General features: G+C 50.4%; 2 long non-coding RNA genes and 1 other non-coding gene across 5 annotated transcripts; 1 reads left to right on the forward strand and 2 right to left on the reverse strand.

Annotated features, from left to right (window-relative positions):
- Window positions 1–2,330: 2,330 nt before the first annotated feature.
- On the reverse strand, window positions 2,331–6,949 carry LOC123332521. Its single transcript, XR_006549313.2, has 3 exons — window positions 6,826–6,949; window positions 3,117–3,489; window positions 2,331–2,388 (listed from the first exon to the last, which is right to left on the reverse strand). It is a non-coding gene; the product is annotated as an uncharacterized LOC123332521 (long non-coding RNA).
- A 180-nt stretch (window positions 6,950–7,129) lies between these two features.
- On the forward strand, window positions 7,130–8,272 carry LOC123332520. Of its 3 annotated transcripts, none has more exons than XR_006549311.1 (3): window positions 7,130–7,269; window positions 7,928–8,029; window positions 8,178–8,272. It is a non-coding gene; the product is annotated as an uncharacterized LOC123332520 (long non-coding RNA). The 3 variants fall into 3 exon arrangements; XR_006549312.1 differs by lacking the exon at window positions 7,130–7,269 and adding an exon at window positions 7,445–7,730; XR_006549310.1 differs by lacking the exon at window positions 7,130–7,269 and having other exon boundaries at window positions 7,739–8,029.
- A 5,012-nt stretch (window positions 8,273–13,284) lies between these two features.
- LOC112584152 lies at window positions 13,285–13,417 on the reverse strand. The gene has a single exon (XR_003108495.3). It is a non-coding gene; the product is annotated as a small nucleolar RNA SNORA11 (small nucleolar RNA).
- Between the last annotated feature and the right edge of the window lie 8,095 nt (window positions 13,418–21,512).

Raw genomic sequence — 21,512 nt, forward strand, 5'->3', positions numbered from 1 at the left:
TGCACCTCAAAACCACACTCAGTGACACTCAGACAGGACTCCTCCCCTCCCACCAACGCCCCCACTGTTCCTTTGCCTGCTGCATAACATTCAAAAACATGGAGCTCTTCCAAGGCAAGGATCGTCGTTCACAGTGCACACAGGACACAACACAGCCCTGGGTGAGAACAGGATGATTCACCAAAACAGCCAGGAAAGCCGGATCCAGACACCATAGATGCCCTCCCGCACCAAGAAACCACTGGTATCTCCAGTGATCATTAGCCAGCCCCTCCAGATGATGTTGGCTGCAGCAAACCCAAGTGTGCTTCTGGGGATCTTCCCAACCCAGGGTTCGAACCCACGCCTTTTACATCCGCTGCATTGGCAGGTGGGTTTTTTACCACTATCGCCACCTGGGAAACCTTTAAGTGTACTTCTTAGAGCTAATTAACACAGATGGCAGGAATTTGAGGGTTGATCCAGAGGCCACAACTATAGAAACGGAACACACAAGTCTGGGGAATTTCCCTGATGGTCCAGTGGTTAGGACTCCGCATTTTCACTGCCTAGGGCACAGATTCAGTCCCTAAGATCTCACAGCCCGCATGGCCAAGATAAAAAGAATCTGATCTGCCTCAGGACCTCAGGACAGGAGGCATCTTGTGTGACCTTGGAGTTATTCATTAACATCTCTGGACTTCTGTTTCCTCATTTGTAAAATAAGAAAAATCTTACCCTTCAGCTTTGTCATGTAAATTGCATGATTAAGCTAAAGCTGTGCTTTATTGTGAACTATCTGGTCTAAGTGTTCAGGTAAACCCTCTTATACACAGTGTTTCATTTATTCATTCCATGAGGAACAGGGAGGTACTATCTCTATTTCATATATGAAGAAGCTCCTATATTGTTCATTCATCCAGCATCATGCAGCTAAGAAGTGGTCAGTTGCATCGGCCCCAGGCATTTTGACCCCAGGCCTGCACTTTGTGGGGTTTTTTTTGTTTGTTTATTTGTTTTCATTTGTGCTGTGCAGCATGTGGGATCTTAGTTCCCCATCCAGGGATGGAACCCTCGGCCCCTTCATTGGAAGCATGGAGTCCTAATCATCGGACCACCAGGGAAGTCCCAGCCCGCAATGTGAATCACTCTCTCCTGGTTACCACCCTTGCTGTTCAGCACCTGGAATAGCATCAGGTACACGAATGCTCTCAACAAATGGTGGCCTCCCTCTCACCCCAAGCCCTGGCTTCCACCACCCAATGGCTGTTTCACCCAATGAAGAAAGAGGTAGGTAGGACTCATATGCCTCCCCAGGCCTGTCTTGTCATCACGGATGGCTGAAAAAATGAACAGACCATCCAGGGAGCAGGTACATTCATCCAGCACCTCACTGATCTGTCCTGTTTGGGGAGAGGCCAGGTCTTCAGAAAAGGTGGGTGCATCCAGGTTGAGGAGGGCAAGTAGGGAGTTGCAGTTTCCCCTGGAGCCTGGACTAGCCTTCCAAGCTATAGCCCTTTGCTGTTCGAAAGAAAGAAAAGGCTTTTGTTGTAAGAGCCCTCTTTAATGGGGAGGAAATGCTGTCTCGTCAAAAGCCCAGGGTGGTAACACTTCCCTAACACAATACAAGCTGGTGACAACGTCTAATGAAGACTTTTATGATAGGAATGTAATTGTGTAAAAAAAAAAAAAATGATTACAAAATTGGTTTCAATGCTTTGCGATCCAAGAGTTCATTTGTTTCCTCATTCATGCACTAAATAAGCCCCTAATTAATCTTGAACCTTGGAGAAAGGAGACTAGATTGCCATTTTCTCCGTAAGAACGCACTTCACATTTTGGAAAGTTTGAAGAGGCTCTTAAGCATTTTTCTTTAGTGGTATTTTATCAGCATTTTAGAGAGGCCTCATTAGGTTGCTGGGGCTGCTAATTGCATTACCATATTTTTAAGCCTCTTAGGTGCCGGGTAAATTCATCTTTCTCCAAATTCTCCGGTTAATTTGCTGGTTTGACAGGTCAGAGACCTGGAGGAAGGGAAGGGAAGCCGAGGGCTGATGCAGGCTCTTCTCGGCTGCCAGCCCGTGACCAGAGGAGCGAGACCACCGTCACACCAGCAAGCCACCAAGCTTCCGTCTCCTTCAGCAGAGATTTTAGCTTCAGAAGTCACTGTGCTGTCCTTATTCCTAGGCGAGAGCAGTAGTAGTAGTGAAAGGCGCTCAGTCGAGTCCAACTCTTTGTGACCGCAAGGACTGTAGCCCGCCAGGCTCCTCTGTTAATGGGATTCTCAGGCCAGAATACTGGGGCGGGGAGCCGTTCCCTTCTCCAGGGGATCTTCCCAGCCTGGAGATCGAACCCAGGTCTCCAGCACTGCAGGCGGATTCTTTACCGTCTGAGCCACCAGGCCTCCAACTTTTCAGCCAAGAAGAGAAAAACAAGAAGAGTATGTGTATATGTGTGTATATAGATAGATATGAACACGTGTATATATGTGTGTATAGAGAGGTATAAATATATGTACATATAAATTAATATATGTATATGCATGCACAGATAGCTATGAATATACGGATATATGGATATAAATGTATATGTAAATAGATATGAATGTGTGTATTTGTATACATATTAAACATATGTATAGATATGAATATATGTGAGTGTATAAATAGATGTGAATGTGTGTATGTATGTGTATACTTATTCAGAGCGATAAGCATATGTATAGACATGAATATATGTATATGTGTGCATAGTGATAAATATACATGCATATAATGATATATGTATATGTGTGCATAAATATATATGGCTAAATGAATATATGTGTATACAAATAGATATGCATGTGTGTATGCATAAGTATATATAGATGTATGTGTATATGTGAATATATATATACAGACATATGTATACATACATATGAATATATGTATATGTGTGTGTATATAAATAGATATGAGCAGACATGTATATCTATATATGTATAGAGATATATACAGAGAGCTATAAATATGTGTGTATATATGAATATATGTACATGTGTGTGAATAGATATGAATGTGTGTGCGTGTGTGGTGAGCCAAGATGTCATTTGTCTGGATATTTCTCCTCTATTTAAAGAAAATTTCAATAGAAACCTCATTCCCAAACTCAGGCAGCTGAGTGGGTAAAGGCAGGCACTCCTCGGAGGGTTTCACACGCATTTTTTTTCATCGAATCCTCACTTCAACCTGGGGAAGTCTTGACTGGTTTTTCCCCCATTTTACAGAGCAGGAAATGGACTCTCAGAGGCTCTAAGTCCCAGTCTCTGGGGTGGAGGAGTCAGCCTTTGAAGTGCGGCCAGCAGCCTCGAAGGTTGATGTGTTTAGTTATTGAATGTCCTGAATAGGGGGTCAAGAGCCTCGGAGGCAAACAACCCTGGGTCCAAACCCCGGCTCTGATCCCCAAACAAGCGTCTGAACCCCTCTGAGCATCCATTCCCTAAATATAAGTTGGAGAGATGAAGTCCACCTGCCAAGGTAAAAAGATGAGATGAAATCAAATACGTACAGTCGTTAAGTCCCTGTCGGGCCACTAGCTGCCTACACCTGTGAGGACCTGAATAGGCATCTGGACTCCGGGATCCAAGGCAGGGACCCCCATCCTCAGCAGACCTCTTCCAACACCCAAACCTGGGTATTGCCAGCCAGCATCACTCGGAGACTTGGGATGGAGACAGTTCCTGATTTGGCTTGAAAAGACCTACCCTGTTCTCCCACTCCCGGCCCAAACCTCATCCCTAGTGTTGTCAAAATAGACACTGTACTGCATCAGGGTCCCAGATGGCAGTGAAAGTCTCCCCTCTGCGCTTCATCGCTGGTTTCCCATAGTCATTTTTTCTTTTTAGCATGGGCGCTGGGAACCCGGCAGCCACTTTCATTAAGAGCCCCCTTGGATGCTTTCCCATCGTCTCCTCCCCAGCCTAAGCCCTAGCCCTGCAGCCTCAGACTACCATAGAAATAATGTGCTGGGCTTGGAGGCAGTAGACAGAGGTGACCCGAAGGCTGCACTCAAGACGGGCTCTCCCGTCCCCCGATGGCCACCTGGGGGTGCCAGGAACTACCGGGAGAGGGCTTAAATCATCCCAGCAAGTCCCAGGGAGGGAGCACTGCTTCTTGTGATAGAGGCTCTGTGTTAATGCAAAGACCTCTGGAGATGGACAGTCCCCTCCCTGCTGGGGACAGTTCCTCAGGCCGGCACTCTCAGAGGGCCATCTGAGTCTGTTAAGCACAAAATAAGGAGACTCCTTGACTGGACCCCAGGCTGCTAGGCAAAGGCCACCTGTCAGGCTACCCTGCCATGGGAGGAAGAGGACAGCAACTGCCTGGAGAAGTCTCCAGGGAAAACTACTCAATCAGCGCTAGTCATATGACTTTCCTTCCAATACCTGGGTTGGTGGGAAGCCAGGTGTCCAAAAGGGCCCCCAGGGTTCTGGAACAGTGGTGTTCTTTCCTGCATGTGCATGCTCAGTCGTGTGGATTCTTTGTGACCCTAAAGACTGTAGCCTCCAGGCTCCTCTTCTGTCTATGGGATTCTCCAGGCAAGAATACTGGAGTGGGTGGCCATTTCCTTCTCCAGGGGATCTTACGGATCCAGGGGCTGAACCCATGTCTCCTGCATTTCCTGCACTAGCATGTGGGTTCTTTACCACAGAGCCAGCTGGGAAGTCCCTGCTGTTTCCCGTGGCAGCACCCTAACCTTAGCCTTCTGTGGGCAAGGCCCGCCCTTGACACCCTCGCCTGGGGATGACACCCTGATGGCTCCACCGGGCAAAATTTCAAAACAGAAAAGTAGAGGAGGAGCCCGGATGGCCACCTTGCTCTCTGAGGCAGGACCATTTGTAAAGCATTTGCTGTCCAACATTACCATCATTTTATAAAACAAAGGGCCTTCTAGCACCAAAAGGGAGAAAGGATATAATCTCAGAACAGAGGGCAGGTCTTTCAAGTGACCGTGAAATCTAGTGCTATGGACAGCTCACCTTTTCTCTTCATTTTGATCGGATTGCGTACAGCATTAGAGGCTGGATCAGTGTTTAGGAGGATGGCCCCAGCTTAGTGGGGGATGGGGGCCAGGCCAGGCAAGAGGGAGGTGGGGGGCTCCTGGTCAGCGGGAGATGCTGGGTTCTGACGCAGAAGGAAAAAAGGTGCTGGGGGTCCTCACCAGGAAACCCACCGAGGAGAAAGCTGAACTCAAGAGCTGATAGCCAGCCACGCTTGGATGGGATTTCACCCAGAAAGCTGAACGAGAAACCAGAAGTCTTCATGATCCCCTCTGGACACTGAGACTCTTTCAGCCTCTCAGTTAAAGAACCGAAGACAAATTGTGCTCAAGGCTGGCTCTCAGTCAAAGCTCTAATTTTACACTGACATGGATTTCATTTTCAAGGAGTGTGTCCCATGAAGCCAGGGCCAAAGCAAACAGAAGATCCCACATCCTCAGCCACCTCCCCATCTCTGCCCACAAGACCTCACCATGTGAAAACATCCACTAAGGGACCCTGGGCAGCCAGCCCGTCACCCACCCCTACCCACTTCCACCAGCCCCACCATCCCCATCCACTTCCCATCCACTCTCCACCCATCCACCCACAACCCCCACCCACCTCCCATCCACTCTCCACCCATCCACCCACCCCACCACGCTCCACCCATTTCCACCACCCCTACCCACCTCCCCCCACTCACCTCCCATTCACTATCCATTCAACCACTCACCCACCTCCCACCCCCCATCATTGTGGGCTTAGTCTCTCAGCCGTGTCCAACTCTGTGACCCCACGGACTGTAGTCCACCAGGCTCCTCTGTCCATGGAGATGGTCCAGGCAAGAATACTGGAGTGGTTTGCCATGCCCTCCTCCAGGGGATCTTCCCAATTCAGGAATCGAACGGGGGTCTCCTGCATTGCAGGAGGATTCTTTGCAAGCTGAGTTACCAGCCACACACAACCCCCCACCTCCACCCACCTCCCATCCATTATTCAGCCAGCCACCTCCCACCACTCCCCAGCCACCTCCCATCACTATTCATCCATTTCTCACCCTGCATTCAGTTGTTCGGTGCCTTCTCTGTGCCAGGCACACACAACCACCAAAAGCCCCCCACTTGTGGCCCTGTCATCCACCAGACAAGGTTGGAGCAAAGAGGGATGTGCCTTGAGGCTCCTCCCGCCTCCCCTCAACCCCTTGCTTCTCTCCTTGCCCCTCCCACTCTGCCTTCTCTGTGTGGGTTCTCAGAGAGCTGCCACTACACCTAAGGGAGCTGTTTAAGCACATAAAGGGCCAACCCCAGGAGTCTCGGCTCTGGCTGATGTTAGAATCACCTGAGGCAGTCAAACTGCTGAGGTCCAGGCCACACCCAGAAACATGACTTCACAGCCTAGGGGGGTGCCCAGGGGGTTCCACTGTGCAGTTCAGAGAACTTCTGGCACTAGAGGCTAGCCACTTCAGGCTACTGAGCTCAGGAATTGCCTCTGATGAATGAGCTCTGGGCTCCCAGTGGTGCAGAACGGGGCAGGGCAGTCCTGGGGGTCCCCAGGGGATTCCAGCCCTCCCCTGCTCCTTACTCTGCCAGTCTCCCCACAGCCACCCTGGCCTCCACACTGGTTCATCTTAACCTGCTGGAAGATGTGCACACGAGATCATTTACTAATAACTGCCTTCCCCCCCTCCCCAATGATTTTCTTTTTAGAATAGAAATTCAAACCGAGTCAAGGTTAGTATGCCTCTATTAAACAGCTCCTCACTTGGGTGCTCCTTATCCAGCATGCATTCCTGGGGAACCTTAAAGGAGGAAATAACTCCATACCTGCCTGACCAAGGGAAGGTGGTTCATGGGATGGTCCCCTGTCGTGTGGGACATTTCTGTGTGTGCTTCAGTTTCCTTGTCTGTAAAATGGGAGAATAACAGTATCTCCCTGCTCGGGTTGGTGTGAGGATTAAATGAAACCTGGGGCCCAGCCTGGTCCACTATGTTAGCTTACTGTCATCACCAACATCATTTGCACGTGTGCACAAACAGGAGGTGCTAAAGACTGGAGCCCTGCCCCCCAGCCTGGGATGCCTATGAAATACACATCTGGTCACTTCCCCCCCTCTAAATCTCTCTATGGCTCTCCAGTGCCCTCAGACAAAGTCCTTCAAAATCTGGTCTCTGCAGACCTTGACAACCTCCTTTCACACTGCACGCCCCCACCCATCCAGCCAAGCCGGCCAACTTCACTGGAGGAGGGGACGTTCCGTCAGCACAGGGGTTAGTCTTGAAGAAAGCTTGTTCCTAAATCAGCTCAAAGCAGCAGGATGAGTTTGCATAGCATCTGATCAGAATCGGCCTCAGGCGGTGTCCTCCAGTTAAAGGGCAAAATGCAAATGACAAATTCTGAAATTAACAGCAGCCAAGATGACTTATCAGGTTCAGGGAGCTCACCTTTCCGTAGCCAATGCTGCCTGACCGTGTCTGCAGTGGTTCTGCGGCTTCCTTTCGTGCCTTATTGCAAGGGCCTTATCTCGTTCAACATTATTATTTTTTTAGAGGATAAGATAGCAGTGTTAGCTCTACACAGGATTATCAGCCTGCACAATTGCCGTTACCTGTACTTGGTATTCACCGTGAAGGCAGAAAAACCTTCCAAGACTTGTGAAACCAATCTGAAGCAGGATTGGGGAAGGAGCGGGTAGAGAACAGAAAAGAAAGAAAATCAGCTGAGAGCTAAGGTGTAAAATATTATCCTAATTAAGTACGGGGGAGGAGTTAATGCGCTAGTTTTTTTTAAATGCACTGTTTTCCTTTTCTTTTTTTCCTTTTTGCAAATTGTGTTCTTGTGTGTTTCCTGATGACTGATGTGATATATTCTTGGCTTTCTGAGCAAGAAAAGTCATCAGGGTTTCATTTGTTATGTTTATGCCAATAGAAATAAATCTCAGCCGTGGTGGAGGAGGTTGTTCACACTACACTCACCGTCTGGGGAAGCCTGCTGGTTGAATCCCTGGTGGGCGGGCAGAACTGATTCAGGGTAAGATACACTTTGGCCTTATTGATCACAAAGCTTCTTCATTACTTCTGTGGGGCTGCAAATCAATAGACAGGCCCATAGAAACATAATAGTTTTTTTTGGTTTTTTTTTAGAAAATCAATTAAACAGAATATTTTTTTTTTTGCAGAGTTGAGTTTGCATGGCCATTGTCTTTGGCACACTGTCTAACACGTTTAATGGGGTTTCCTTCTAAGGACCGCCTGATCATGACCAAGTGGCAAAGCCTTGTTTAAAAGGTCAAATTTGAAAGAAAAAGAGGATGGTCCGGGAGAAGCAGAAGGCACCCTGTTCAGCCCTGCAACCTTGGATCTGCCGCCTTGCTAGAAAGCCCATGGGTCACGTGAGCAGAATCTGTCAGCATGCCTCCTCTCCGGCTAAAAACGAGGAACCGAAACTTCTTGGAAAGCCCAGATTGATGTCTGAATTTCCCCATTCCGAAAGCAGAAGGAAGCTCGGTGGGCATAACAGTGAAATACAATCGGGCTGGGGCTGCCAAGGCTAGCCAGCGAGCTGTATACTCATCCCTCTCTCCCAAGGACACAGCTGGAGACTCAGGGACGCTGAGCTCAGGAGGCAGCTGTGGTCTCAGTCAACTGGCCACACTCACTTGAACGTTTTTTTTTAGATCATGAAGGCTGAGCGCCGAAGAATTGATGCTTTCGAGCTGCGGTGTTGGAGAAGACTCCTGAAAATCCCTTGGACCGCAAGGAGACCAAACCAGTCAATCCTGAAAGAAAACAAACCTGAATATTCATTGGAAGGACTGAGGCTGCAGCTGAAGCTCCAATACTTTGGCCAGCTGATGCGAAGGGCTGACTCACTGGAAAAGACCCTGATGCTGGGAAAGATTGAGGGCAGGAAGAGAAGGGGGTGACAGGGTGAGATGGTTGGATGGCATCACCAACTCAGTGGACATGAGTTTGAGCAAACTCCCAGAGATGTGACGGACAGGGAAGCCTGGTGTGCTGCAGTCCATGGGGTTGCAAGGAGTTGGACACGGGCTTTGCGACTGAACAACAAAGACAGAGCAAGCAAATTCCCATCATGCCACTTGTAGACACGCATGTCTCCCCCGAGTCCTGGTCCTTAGCAGCTGAGACTGGCATCACTCTGCTCCCTGGACTTCAGCCTTCTTGCCACTTTATTCATGGTCTGGGATGATCCTAGATAACATCTATTTTTTTTTTTTTTTAAATCCTCTTTCCACTTCTGGCAGTCCTTCTACAAAGGACTCAAATTGACATGGTGACATGGTGCGGAACCCTGCAGGATAGCCGAGCTGAAAGTACTCCAGCAACAGGAAACGTAAGGAATTATTATATATGTTTCTGACGGTACATAATAAATAACAAAGCTGTAATTCCAGAGAGGAGCCTGGTGATGACATTTAAAAATCTCCCTTAGCTTTGTTCTTGTGGTTCATGTCATCAGAACCCCAGGATGGAACCTCAGCCTGAATTTATGTCCATTTCACGGTATGTGTTATTTAACATGATCGTCTTTCACCCGTCTCTTGTCCTGGGCTTGTCTTTTGGTGACCCGGATGTTCCATCTGGGACTTGCCTTATTCACACCCCAGCCCTGGGCAGCTGGTACCCTAGTCTGAGTGCCTAGATCACTTGCATCACTAAAGGGGCACGATGCTTTGGGTGTGAGATTCTGAACTGAATCTGGAAAGCTGGGGCAAAATATGAAGCCCGGAGCCCTTTCTGCAGGGCCAAAAGAGAATCAGAAAGATCCCCCAAACTAATCTGAAGCACCAGGCTGAGTTTGCCTGGAGACTGACATCTGCCTGAAAATGGAGATGCCCATCTCTTTCCCTTGTCTCTCCATCCAGGTCGATAGCAGGACTGGGTGGGGACCCAAGGGTACTAGAGAAACAAGCTTTGTTTAGGGAAAGGAGAGCATTAGAAAGCAGTGCTGTTTCAAGACCAAGTAGAGGGTGTTTTTGAACCAGCAATTGGGGGGAAATTACTTTTCTAAGACCATGTTTTCAGCCTGGCTGGATTTCATGGTACCTATTATATGTTTGTGGAGAAGGCAACGGCAACCCACTCCAGTTCTTTTGCCTGGAAAATCCCATGGATGGAGGAGCCTGGTAGGCTACAGTCCATGGGGTCACTAAGAGTCAGACACGACTGAGCGACTCCACTTTCACGTTTCACTTTCATGCATTGGAGAAGGAAATGGCAACCCACTCCAGTGTTCTTGCCTGGAGAATCCCAGGGACGGGGGAGCCTGGTGGGCTGCCGTCTCTGGGGTCGCACAGAGTTGGACACGACTGAAGCGACTTAGCAGCAGCATTATATGTTCACAAAAACAATGAATGACCATCACAGGCTCAGCTTTAAGCTTTCCATATTTAGTTGTTCAGAAATCCAACTTGGACCCACCATAGACACTGAATTCCAAGACCTTGAGGAAACAGTAAAAGAAAAACAATATCATTGCCACTATAAATAATGTGAAAAGAAGGAAATCCGTTTATGTCATCTATTGGGACATTTTTACTTGGAGAACTGTGATTCCAAACTCTTACCTCTCAGAGATGGTCCCAGTGGGACATTAACTTATTCAATAGGTGGCCACTGTGGCCTGCCACGTGTGGTGGTGGTTTAGTTGTGAAGTCGTGTCTGACTCTTGCAACCCCATGGACTGCCAGGCTCCTCTGTCCATGATGTTTTCCAGGCAAGAATACTGGAGTGGGTTGCTGTTTCCTGCTTCAAGGGATCTTCCTGACCCAGGAATTGAACCTGGGTCTCCTGCATTGCAGGTAGATTCTTTACCGACTGAGCTACGGGGGTACCAACCTTGGAACTGCAACTTGGGGTGTGGCTAATTCACAGGAGAAGTGCCTGCCCTCAAGGACAAGACAGATAATAAGCAAACACATATGCGTGTGATATAAACTCCACGAGTGCAGGGCTTGTCCGTGTGTTCACTGCTGAATCTCCAGTGTCAGAAGAGTGCCAGCACATAGTAGGCCCTCAATAACTTATGGAAGAGCAGGTCTATACTGTGTATGCATGTCAGGTGATAATCATGAGAACGAGAAGGTCCTCCCAGAGCTGAGCTTCAGTGGCCCTGACCCTGGAGCCAGGCCAGCTTTTATAGCCCTTCAAACAGCCGCACACCCATCCTTCACATCCCACTCAATCAGACCCGTGGACCAATATATAAACATGTACGCACACACACACACACACACACACATCCTTGACTTGCATCAAAATGCAACTTCCCCTCCCCTGAGTCAGAACCTGTTCTCCAGCCTTTTCTGCAGTGCCAGGCCTCAGCCCTAAGGCCTCATTTCACATCCAGACTGGGTGATTTTTAACCCCTGCTCTATACAACAAATTTATTGGAGATAACTGTAGAAGGCTGAATAATACCCCGCCACACACACAAACATCCTAATCTCTAGAAACTGTTACTTTTTACAGCAAAAAAGACTTTGCAACAACACATGGTTAAAGATTTTGGGGATGGGGCAGTTTACCTGAATTATCCAGGTGGGCTCTAAAAGTAATCACATATGTCCTTAAAAAGTGAGCCAGGGACTCCCCTGGAGGTCCAGTGGTTAAGATGCCATGCTTCCACTGCAGAGGGCACAGGTTCGATCCCTGGTTGTGGAACTAAGATCCCGCATGCTGTGCAGGGCAGGCAATAAATAAATAAATATAGTGATATTTAATTTATAGCTTCCCCAGTGGTTCAGCAGGTAAAGAATTCGCCTGCAGTGCAGGAGACACAGGAGACACGAGTTCAATCCCTGGGTCGGGAAGATCCCCTGGAGAAGGAAATGGCAACCACTCCAGTAATCTTGCCTGAAAAATCCAAAACACTGAGGAACCTGGCAGGCTACAGTCCATGGGGTTGCAAGAGTCGGACACGATTGAGTGACTAAGCACTTACTTACAGTGATATGTTAAAAATGTTATTTAAGAAAAAAAGAACATGGCAGAGGAAGACTTGGGAGTAGAGGAGAAAGCTACGTAAGGACAAAAACAGAGGTGAGAGTGAAGTCCTTTGAAGACAAGAAAGGAGCCACAAGCCAAGGAAAGGAGGCAACCTCTAGCAGCTGGAAAAGGCATGGGATTCTCCCCAAAAGCCTCTGGAGGGAGCACAGCTCTGCCAACACCTTGGTTTTGGCCAGGTGACACCCATTTCAGGCTTCTGGCCTCCAGAAATAACTAGATCTGTGTGATGTGTTTGTTCAGTCATGAAGTCATGTCCCACCTGTTGCAACCCCACAGACTGTAGCCCTCCAGGCTCCTCAGTCCATGGGATTTCGCAGGCAAGAACACTGGAGTGGATTGTCATTTCCTTCTCCAGGGGATCTTCCCAATCAGGTATTGAATCCGAGTCTCGCTCCTCAGTCCATGGGATTTCCCAGGCAAGAACACTGGAGTGGGTTGTCATTTCCTTCTCCAGGGGACCTTCCCAATCAGGTATTGAACCTGCGTCTCCTTCATTGGCAGGCAGATTGTTTGCCACTGCACCACTAGTAAGCCCCCAAATCTGTGGCCATTTGTTCCAGCAGCCTTAGGAAATAACACTGTAATAAAATGTGTAACAGCCATTCTTTTCTTTTCTTTTTTTTTTCTCCCTGAGTGTTAAATTCTTTTCTTTGAGAACTTTTTTTAAGTAGTCTTGGATTTACAACAAAATTGACAGGAAGATATAGAAATTCCCCATATACCTCCTCCCCTCACATGCACAGCCTTTATCAATAGAGTGGTACCTTTTGTTTTTTTTTAGCCAAAGATGAACTGCATTGACGCATTATAATTACCATGGAACCCAGTTCATCTTAGGGTTCACTTTAAGTAACTGAGTAGTGTTGCACATTCTATGGGCTTGGACAAAAGTATAATGACATATATCCATCATTATAATGTCATTCAAAGTATTTTCACCCTCAAAGAAACTTTGACACTCTGTGTATTCATCTGTCTGCATACTCCTGACAACCACTGATCTTTTAATTGTCTCCATAGTTCTGCCTTTTCCAGAAAGGCATATAGTTGGAATCTTTTTTTTTTTTAAATTTCTCCTTGAAAAGAGAGGTTTACAGCCTTTCTAAGACCACTCATGGCCCACTCACACACTCACACATAGACCTGGCAGGCTCTAGGTGGAAAGCTCCCCCGCTAAACCTGGTAGCTTTTCTTCCGATACTGAGCCACGTCCCGCTGGCCCTGCCCAGCAGCCTTGCGTAGGGGCAGGGGGACGTGTGTCGGGTATTTGTTCATAGCAAGGTCACACAAGTTTTGCACCCGTCTTCACAAAGAACCCAAGTTCCTGTTGGGTGTGTTGTAAAGAGATGAGCCATTTCTTCAGGCCCCTCGGCTCTGAGCATGCCCCAGGCCATTCATTTTTTTGATGTGTGATTTTAAGAAATCACTTTGAAAGAAGAAGAAATGCTCATCTTAAAAAGATTATGCAAATTCATTAAAACAGTTCGTGTATGAACAAAAATCGGCACTCATAAATAAATACTTCTTGTGGCAGTTCACACTGCTTCTCTGTTTTAAATTTTAAGCTCTGACGTGGAGTCACACAATGAGCTGAAGGAAGTCAAGCTCTGTTCTTCATCCTTGCAATCCCTGTGCTGTCATTGTTTATTTCTAATCTTCTGTTTAAAAGCAGGAAAATGCAATTCCATGGGGGTGGGACCCACAAACTGCCCCAAAGTGATCGCCAGTGACCCCCAAACCCCCATGAACTTACTCCCCAAATGAACATGAGCCACTGTGGGAACCAACAACACCGCTAGGCTTTTCCCAATGTACTCCCACAAAGAACGGGATGTTTATCAAAGGTTAAGTAATAAAAAAGTGCTAATTCAAAGCTTACAGATATGTTATTAAAACCCAACAGTAACAGACATTGTTTAGAACTTTAGACCCACAAAAAGTTTTTCAGGGACATTTTTGGGACTCACAGGCTCATGATGTTAATAAAAAGCAGAGTGGGCTTCCCCGGTGGTCCAAAGGTTAAGACCCTGAGCTCACACTGCAGGGGCCACAGGTTCGATCCCTGGGCAGGGAAGTAAGCGTGCTGCACAGGGAAACCAAGAAAAACAAAACAAGACAAGACAAAAAGCAGGCCACTTTTGCCAGTGTTGTTGTTTTCAGATTGCTTACAGATTGCCACACTTGGAACTGTATGCCCCCGATCCTGGATCTCGCAGGATTCCTCACAGTCCAGGAAAAAGGAAAGTTTCCTCTAACACCCCATTACCCCCACTCTGGGCCAGGGGGCTGAGGGGCACCCCGAGGCAGCGCCCTGCCACATAACACAGAGCTGAGATCCCAGGGGCAGAGGCCTGGGGGAGAACGGACTTCCACAAAAAGCCCCCAGACCCTCACTGAGTTATCAGGTAGAACCCTTCCCCCAGGGCTGCTGGCAAGGGGTTTGCAGGAAGGGCCTAGACACAGCTACACAGAGTCCAAGTGGGTCTCGGATGCAGCCTTGGCCCTGAATCGGGAACCTTCTCCCCAGGGATACCCCAGCCCCACTGAGCCTGCCCAGCCTCCCCCACCCTCAGAACCCTTCTGCCTTGGTCTTACCCAGGAGGGACACTTACCGAGGAACTCACCCAAGAGGCTGGAAACTGGCCAGTGACCGTCTCCATGGGCAGGTGCCACCCCGAAGCAACTGGCCCTGCACAGTGGGGAGATGTGGACGTTTCTGAGCATGTGGCGGTGCCAGGCAGGTGGAAGGATGAGGTCACCAGGAAGCAGAGAAGCAGCAGGAAGGGGAAAGAGGGTCTGGGTCACAGACTGGCCAAGCCTCCCTGCCCAGCACCTCCGGCCACCGGCCACCTGCTCACAGCCTCCAGGGCAAGGCTAGTCACTAGTCACCATGACCCACGCTCACCTCCCTGACTCCCTCGGCCTCCTTGTGACCTGTAGCAGATGTGAAATCAGATCCTGCTTCTCTCGGCGTCTGCCCTCAGGGGACATGCTGGTGAGCGAGTCGGGGGCAAGGAGGGCACCTGGCGCCTGGGCAGGCAGTGAGTCATTCTCTCCCCTTTCCTCCTCCTGGCTGAATCCATGAGAACATCCAAATGGAGTGTCCCGAGCCCCCGAGCCCCTTAGAAACTGTTTTCAGGGTCCCACTGGTAGCTCAAATGGTAAAGAATCTGCCTGCAATGCAGGAGACCTGGGTTCAGTCCCTGGGTCAGGAAGATCCCCTTGAGAAGGGAAAGGCAACCTACTCCAGGATTCTTAACTGGAGAATCCCATGGACCGACCACGGGGTCGCAAAGAGTCGGACACGACTGGGCAGCTAACATTTTCACACTTTCAAGGTGGCCGTGGGGCAGGCAGCCTCGTCCTGAGCTGGGCTGGAGTCCGGAGAGGGGGAGGAGACGGGAGGGGTGCGCAGGGGAGGGCGGTGCTCAGAGAGGCGGGTTCCCACCGCGTCGGTATGCAAATCACCTGCTGCCGAGAGAAATGATCTTGCAGGAAGGCAGGCGGGGTTCCCAGCGGGAGCCATTTGTCATTTCTATACCCGACGAGTGAGCAAACCGGCGCGACAGCATCCCCACGCCTCCCTCCCGCCCAGGTAGCCGCACCGGCACAGGTGCCCGGAACAAATAGATGCAGCTCCCTGACCTTCACCTCCCCACATCGGAACAGGGGCAGGGGGCGCCTCGCACAGCCTTGAACTTGGGTAACCCAGCACCATTTGTGAAAGAATCCTCCGCAGAGGCCAGGGGAGAGGGCGCTTTGTCTCTTGGAAGGACAATTGAAAACCGCAAGCCTCTCTCTTTTGGCAGTCAGCTCTCCGCCGAATTGACAAGTGTGCGTCCCGTACACGAGCTGCGAAGATTTTCCGTGACGTCTGCAGAGCCCGACAGTATCTGGGATTCACCTGGCAGGCCTGGCATCGAATGGAGGAAGCGTGGGGCCAGGTCGTGTTCCAGCAAGAATGGCGCAATGCTCGGACCCCACAGGCTCTTTCAGAAATGGTTCACGAAGGGATAGATGGATCAATCAGTCCTGGAGATTTTGAAGTTGCCAGAACTCCAATCCAACTCACCCCACCCTTTCCTACTTGGAGCTCCTCATCCTAAGAGCAAAAGCTTGAGAACATCACACTGCTCTCAGAATGTTCTCTGGGAGCGAATGCCAGGCGGTAGTGCTTTAGGACGAAAGCACTGCCAGGGATGTTGCTCCATCCATGCTTCCGATGCTGGAGACGATCTCCTGCAGAGGTGATGAGCTGGGCTGCTGCAGCCCACTCCTTCATCTCAGAGCCTGGTCCGTGGTGGGGGCTCAATAAATATTTGAATGAATTAATAAGCAACTGGTAAAAGGCCTTCAGAGGACCACACAGTTCATTTCAGTTGCTCAGTTGTGTCCAACTCTTTGCGATCCCATGAATAGCAGCACGCCAGGCCTCCCTGTCCATCACCAACTCCTGGAGTCCACTCAGACTCACGTCCATCGAGTCAGTGATGCCATCCAGCCATCTCATCCTCTGTTGTCCCCTTCTCCTCCTGCCCCCAATCCCTCCCAGCATCAGAGTCTTTTCCAATGAGTCAACTCTTCTCATGAGGTGGCCAAAGTACTGGAGTTTCAGCTTTAGCATCATTCCTTCCAAAGAAATCCCAGAGCTGATCTCCTTCAGAATGGACTGGTTGGATCTCCTTGCAGTCCAAGGGACTCTCAAGAGTCTTCTCCAACACCACACTTGAAAAGCATCAATTCTTCAGTGCTCAGCTTTCTTCACAGTCCAACTCTCACTTCCATACATGACCACAGGAAAAACCATAGCCTTGACTAGACAGACCTTTGTTGGCAAAGTAATGTCTCTGCTTTTGAATATGCTATCTAGGTTGGTCATAACTTTCCTTCCAAGGAGCAAGCAGCACAGACTAAACTCTATAAAGCTCTAAAGCTCTTTGGCACAGTTATGGATTGATCCTACCACCTTTAGGGGCATCCCAGGTGACGCTAGTGGTAAAGAGCCTGCCTACCAATGCAGGAGACTCAAAGACGAGGGTTTAATCCCTGGGTCAGGAAGATTCCCCTGCAGGAGGGCATGGCAACCCACTCTGGTATTCCTGCCTGGAGAATCCCATGGACAGAGGAGCCTGGTGGGCTCCAGTCCATGTGGGAAAGACTCGGATGTAACTAAAGCGACTGAGAACCGTGCACTATAACCATGGTCCTACTTTGTCCTTTGATTCACTTGTTTACTCACTCATGCATTCATTCTTTCATTAGGAAACATTTATCAAGTGTCCACTGTGTTCAGCACTAAACAATGCCGATTCTCATTAGGTCCTAGGTTGCCGAGAGCAGGAGCCTTCACACTGATCCGTCAGCTCTCCACGGCCAATGACTGGTCCTCAGGAGCCAATACCCCGAAGCTCTGGCACAACCCAGGATATTGTTGGGTCCTGCTGACGTCATGGAAAATCTTAGCAGCTACACACAGGATGTGCACTTGTCAATTAGCTGTGAGTCCACAAGCCAAAAGAAAGGTCTGAGGTTTCACACTGCCCTTCTAGGAGACAAGCCTTGGCTGATAGCCAGCATTGCCCTGGCCACCTCGTCAGGGTGGCCCTTCCTGCTCCTGGTGGTAAGAGGCTGGGTATGTTTGTCAGTTCTCACTTGAGGTCCCCATCAGAACACTCTGAGGTCAACTCAACCCACAGACTCCTTACCACCAAAATTTGGTTAGGGCTTCCCTTGTGGCTCAGCTGGTAAAGAATCCGCCTGCAATGCAGGAGACCTGGGTTCGATGCCTGAATTGGGAAGATCCTCTGGAGAAGGGAAAGGCTACCTACTCCAGTATTCTGGCCTAGAGAATTCCATGGACAGTCCATGGGGTTGCAAAGAGTCGGACACGACTGAGTGACTTTCACTTCCAGATTTGAATCACCTCAACTCAAGGTCACATATTAAACACCGACGACACACACACTGGCTTCCCTGCTGACTCAGCAGTTAAAAACCCTCCTGCCAGTGCAGGAGGCGCGGGTTCCATCCCTGGGTCAGGAAGATCCCCTGCAGGAGGAAATGGCAACCCACCCCAGTATTCTTGCCTGGGAAATCCCATGGACAGAGGAGCCTGGTGGGTTACAGTCCATGGGGTCGCAAAAGAGTTGGACACGACTTAGCAACTAAACAGCAACCATATCCAAGGCACTCCATCAAAAGATCCTGACATTACAAGGATGACAAAAGTCCCGGTCCCTTCTCTTCGGGGACTGGAAATCTGGAGGCGAAGACAAACATCATCACCAGTACCTGAAATGCAGAGTTGTGAGCTGGTGCCATAAAAGGAGACAAGGTACAGTCATTCCCTGAGCATATCCTCTGCCCTGGCCCCTGCACCAGCTATCCTACAGGCAGCAGGCAGGCCTTCACGTACCTGCACCAGCTCCACGAGGCAGCGCTCACTGCCTCTACTTTACAGGTGAGGATGCTGAGGCTCAAGAGGCCAAGGACATGCCAAAGGTCTTACAGCTGGTAAGGCCCACTGACTTGAACTGCACCTTGCTGCCTGGGAAAACTGATGACTCCATTGGCGGGAGTTTGGGACACGGCAGGGCAGGTGAGCCCACTGTCTGCTGGGCGAGGAAAGGCTGTGCTGATGAGTCTTAAGCCTCAGGAGTAAGGTCCAGGCTGGACTGGAAAGCTGGGGAGGCCCAGGAGTGGCCGACCGTCTCAGGGACAGTTGAAGAATCAGAGGAGGGGGTGGGGAGAGGAGGGGAGCAGTTCTTGGGGACAGAAGCCCAGCTGTGCTGTGGCCAGAGCAGAGAATGGGGGGAACAGGGGGGGAGGTCAGGGCATTGGCACAATCATCACACAAGGGGCAGTGAGGTAGGAGACACAGGGCACTGCCACGATGGAAAGAGAAGGGAGGCAGGGTCAGCAGATGATGGCGATGGTGGAGTGACTTCAGCGGAAGAAGGGCTAGGACCCTGGGCAGCTGTCAGCCTAGAAGTATCCATGGGAGAGGGCTGTCCAGGAATCTCTTTCCAGGGGGGTGTGGGTGTGGGGCAGGACAGAGGTACAGATGGGATGGGGGTACAGGGGTCCTAGAGGTAGATCCAGGTTGGCGTGAATTCAAGAGAGAGGTTCATGAAAAAAAGAAAGAGAGAGAGGTTCATGGCACTTTCCAGGAAAGGCCGAAGAATGTGGCAGGAAGCCCTCAGCTCAGAATGAAAGGGGCTCGGAAGGGGCCGGCAGGAGGCTGGGATGGGGCAGTGGAGGAAGACCAAGGTGGAGGGGGCCCAAAGGAGTTTGAAATGAAATGAGACCACCGCACGGGTCCCCAGCATCACGCACGGCCTATGCAGAACGTGCCGTGTAGAGCTGGCATGCAGGCCAGATGCCCCGACCATGCAATGGCCATGTTGCCCAACGCTCTGCCAACGCCGATCAAGCTGTCCACAGATGGTGAGCTCGACAGCAGCAGTCACAGCCCTCTTGCAGGAAATAAACATGATGCTTTGGTAGCAACGATGAAGAAAAACAGCAGGGTGCGGGGAGGGCAGTAGGAATAGGGAGTGGGGTGGGATAAAAATTTGCATTCAAGGAACTGCAGAAAAGTCTTCTTCCTCCTGAAGGGAGCACCCCACCCCCCAGAGGTTGGCTTTCCTGAGTCTCCTTCCACCTCTCCTCCTGGGGGTGCAGGCTGGCAGGCACATCCCCTCCTCCAGCAGGTGTGAAATGTGCTGAGGCTGGTGCGCCTCCACTCAGGGAGTCTGGTGGGGTCGCCTCTTCTCCCCCTCACCGCCCAGCCAGAGGTCTGACCCCTGGGGTTTTATCTGAGCCTGGTCCCTGCGGGTGGCAGCGAAGCCCAGCAGGGCGGCCTGCATCCCACTGAGAACTCATTCTCTGATCCTGCCTCCCTTCCTGCTTTGGGAAAAAAGCACCTCCGAAGGCTAAAGCTTTTTCTCAGCTCCAAGTTTAAAGAGGTACAGAGGCAGGACCATTCTCTCTCAAGCATCCTGACCTACAAGGAGGCTGGATATGGTGGGAGGGGAGCCAGGCAGAGTCTGAATTCAGGGGCCTCTCCAATAAGACGCTGCCAGCACCATCCTCCCAGCTGGGTTAAGCAACCTGCCCAAGCCCCCTCCCTTCTCTGTCCCTCCTCCCCTACCTCCCCATTACTCTGGCCACCGGCTCCTTCCCTCCCAAGCCTCAGTCTGTTCTCAGAGCCTCCAGAAGTCTCTACGTGCTCGTTTGATGCTGTGGCGTGGTTGGTGGAGATAATTACTGCGTTAGCCCAGTGGCCTGAAGAAAGATTGGGATGCGGGGGGCAGCAGGGGCGGGCGGTGAACAGAGAAGAGGGGGAAAGGAAGGTTTTTTATTAAATGCAGATGTTTTTAAATCACTGTAATTAACTGGAATGGACACCGCGAATCACAGGCATAAAAGCTAAATGGCCTTTTGTTTTAACTGTTTGTCACATATTTAAAAGGTCATTGTAGAATAGAACACACAGACATGTTCTTCCTGTTTGCTTTTGCCTGGCAAAGACTTCCTTTGGGCCTGTGGGTGGACACACACACTCGATGAACCCGGCCTGAATGGGTCTTGACTGGAGGGGTATCGGGTCTCCACTCCTGCAGCCACGGAAGCCTTCCTCAGTGGCCGTGGCACTTGGGTCACCAGCGGCCACACAGCAGGGAGACCCTGGTGGACGGGCATGGAGACCCTGGTGGACGGGCACTGAGGCCCTGCCGTCTGCCTCTGATCACAGTGCAGGGGGCGGATCCATGGAGACACGCTGCTCCAAACCCTTCCTGTTCCAGGAAATAAGTTGGGGGACAGATGTTCCCTTTTGAGGTCAGACTCCCCCTTTCTCCCTGGGGCGCTGGGTCACTTTTCCACCTGGACAAGTGGCTTCCTTGTTTCCGGGCTCAGGAATTAGGCGGGGTCAGGCTGTGACTAGGCAGGCAGAGGTGCTTTAGAAAGGTCCTCCTTGGCCAAACACCTTTTCCCGCCTCCTTCCAGTCTGGACCCAAAACACTTGGGTAAGCAGGGGCCCAGGGCTCGCCTGGCTCCAGGCAGCAGGGGGAGGGGCCGCAGGGAGGGGACTTTTCTGGCAACTCTGGGCCATGATGAACTGCCCTCCCAGAATTGCCCCTATGGGGCTGAACCACTGCAACCCCATCCTTTTCCGGAAGAACCTCCCCCGCTTATTCGTCACACAGTCCACAGCTCTGCTGCTGGATGAAGCTGGGGTTCTGAGAACTGATAGCCAGGTGCCCACCTCCAATCAGGACACCAGAGCCTCCACCTCCTGTCTGCCCACCCCACACACCCACATCCCAGCAGCACAGCTGAATTTTCCCTCTTCTCTGGCTGTCCTCTGTCTCCAGCCCCCTCATCAGAGCAGAGTCAGTAAAAAAGGAAGAGATCAGGAGGAAAATGGGTGCAGCTCCCCAGATCCTGGGGGAGGCTGATGATGGAGATGCTCCCAGATA

The sequence above is a fragment of the Bubalus bubalis genome, chromosome 3 (genome assembly GCF_019923935.1).
Source record: "Bubalus bubalis isolate 160015118507 breed Murrah chromosome 3, NDDB_SH_1, whole genome shotgun sequence".
Taxonomy (NCBI): domain Eukaryota; kingdom Metazoa; phylum Chordata; class Mammalia; order Artiodactyla; family Bovidae; genus Bubalus; species Bubalus bubalis.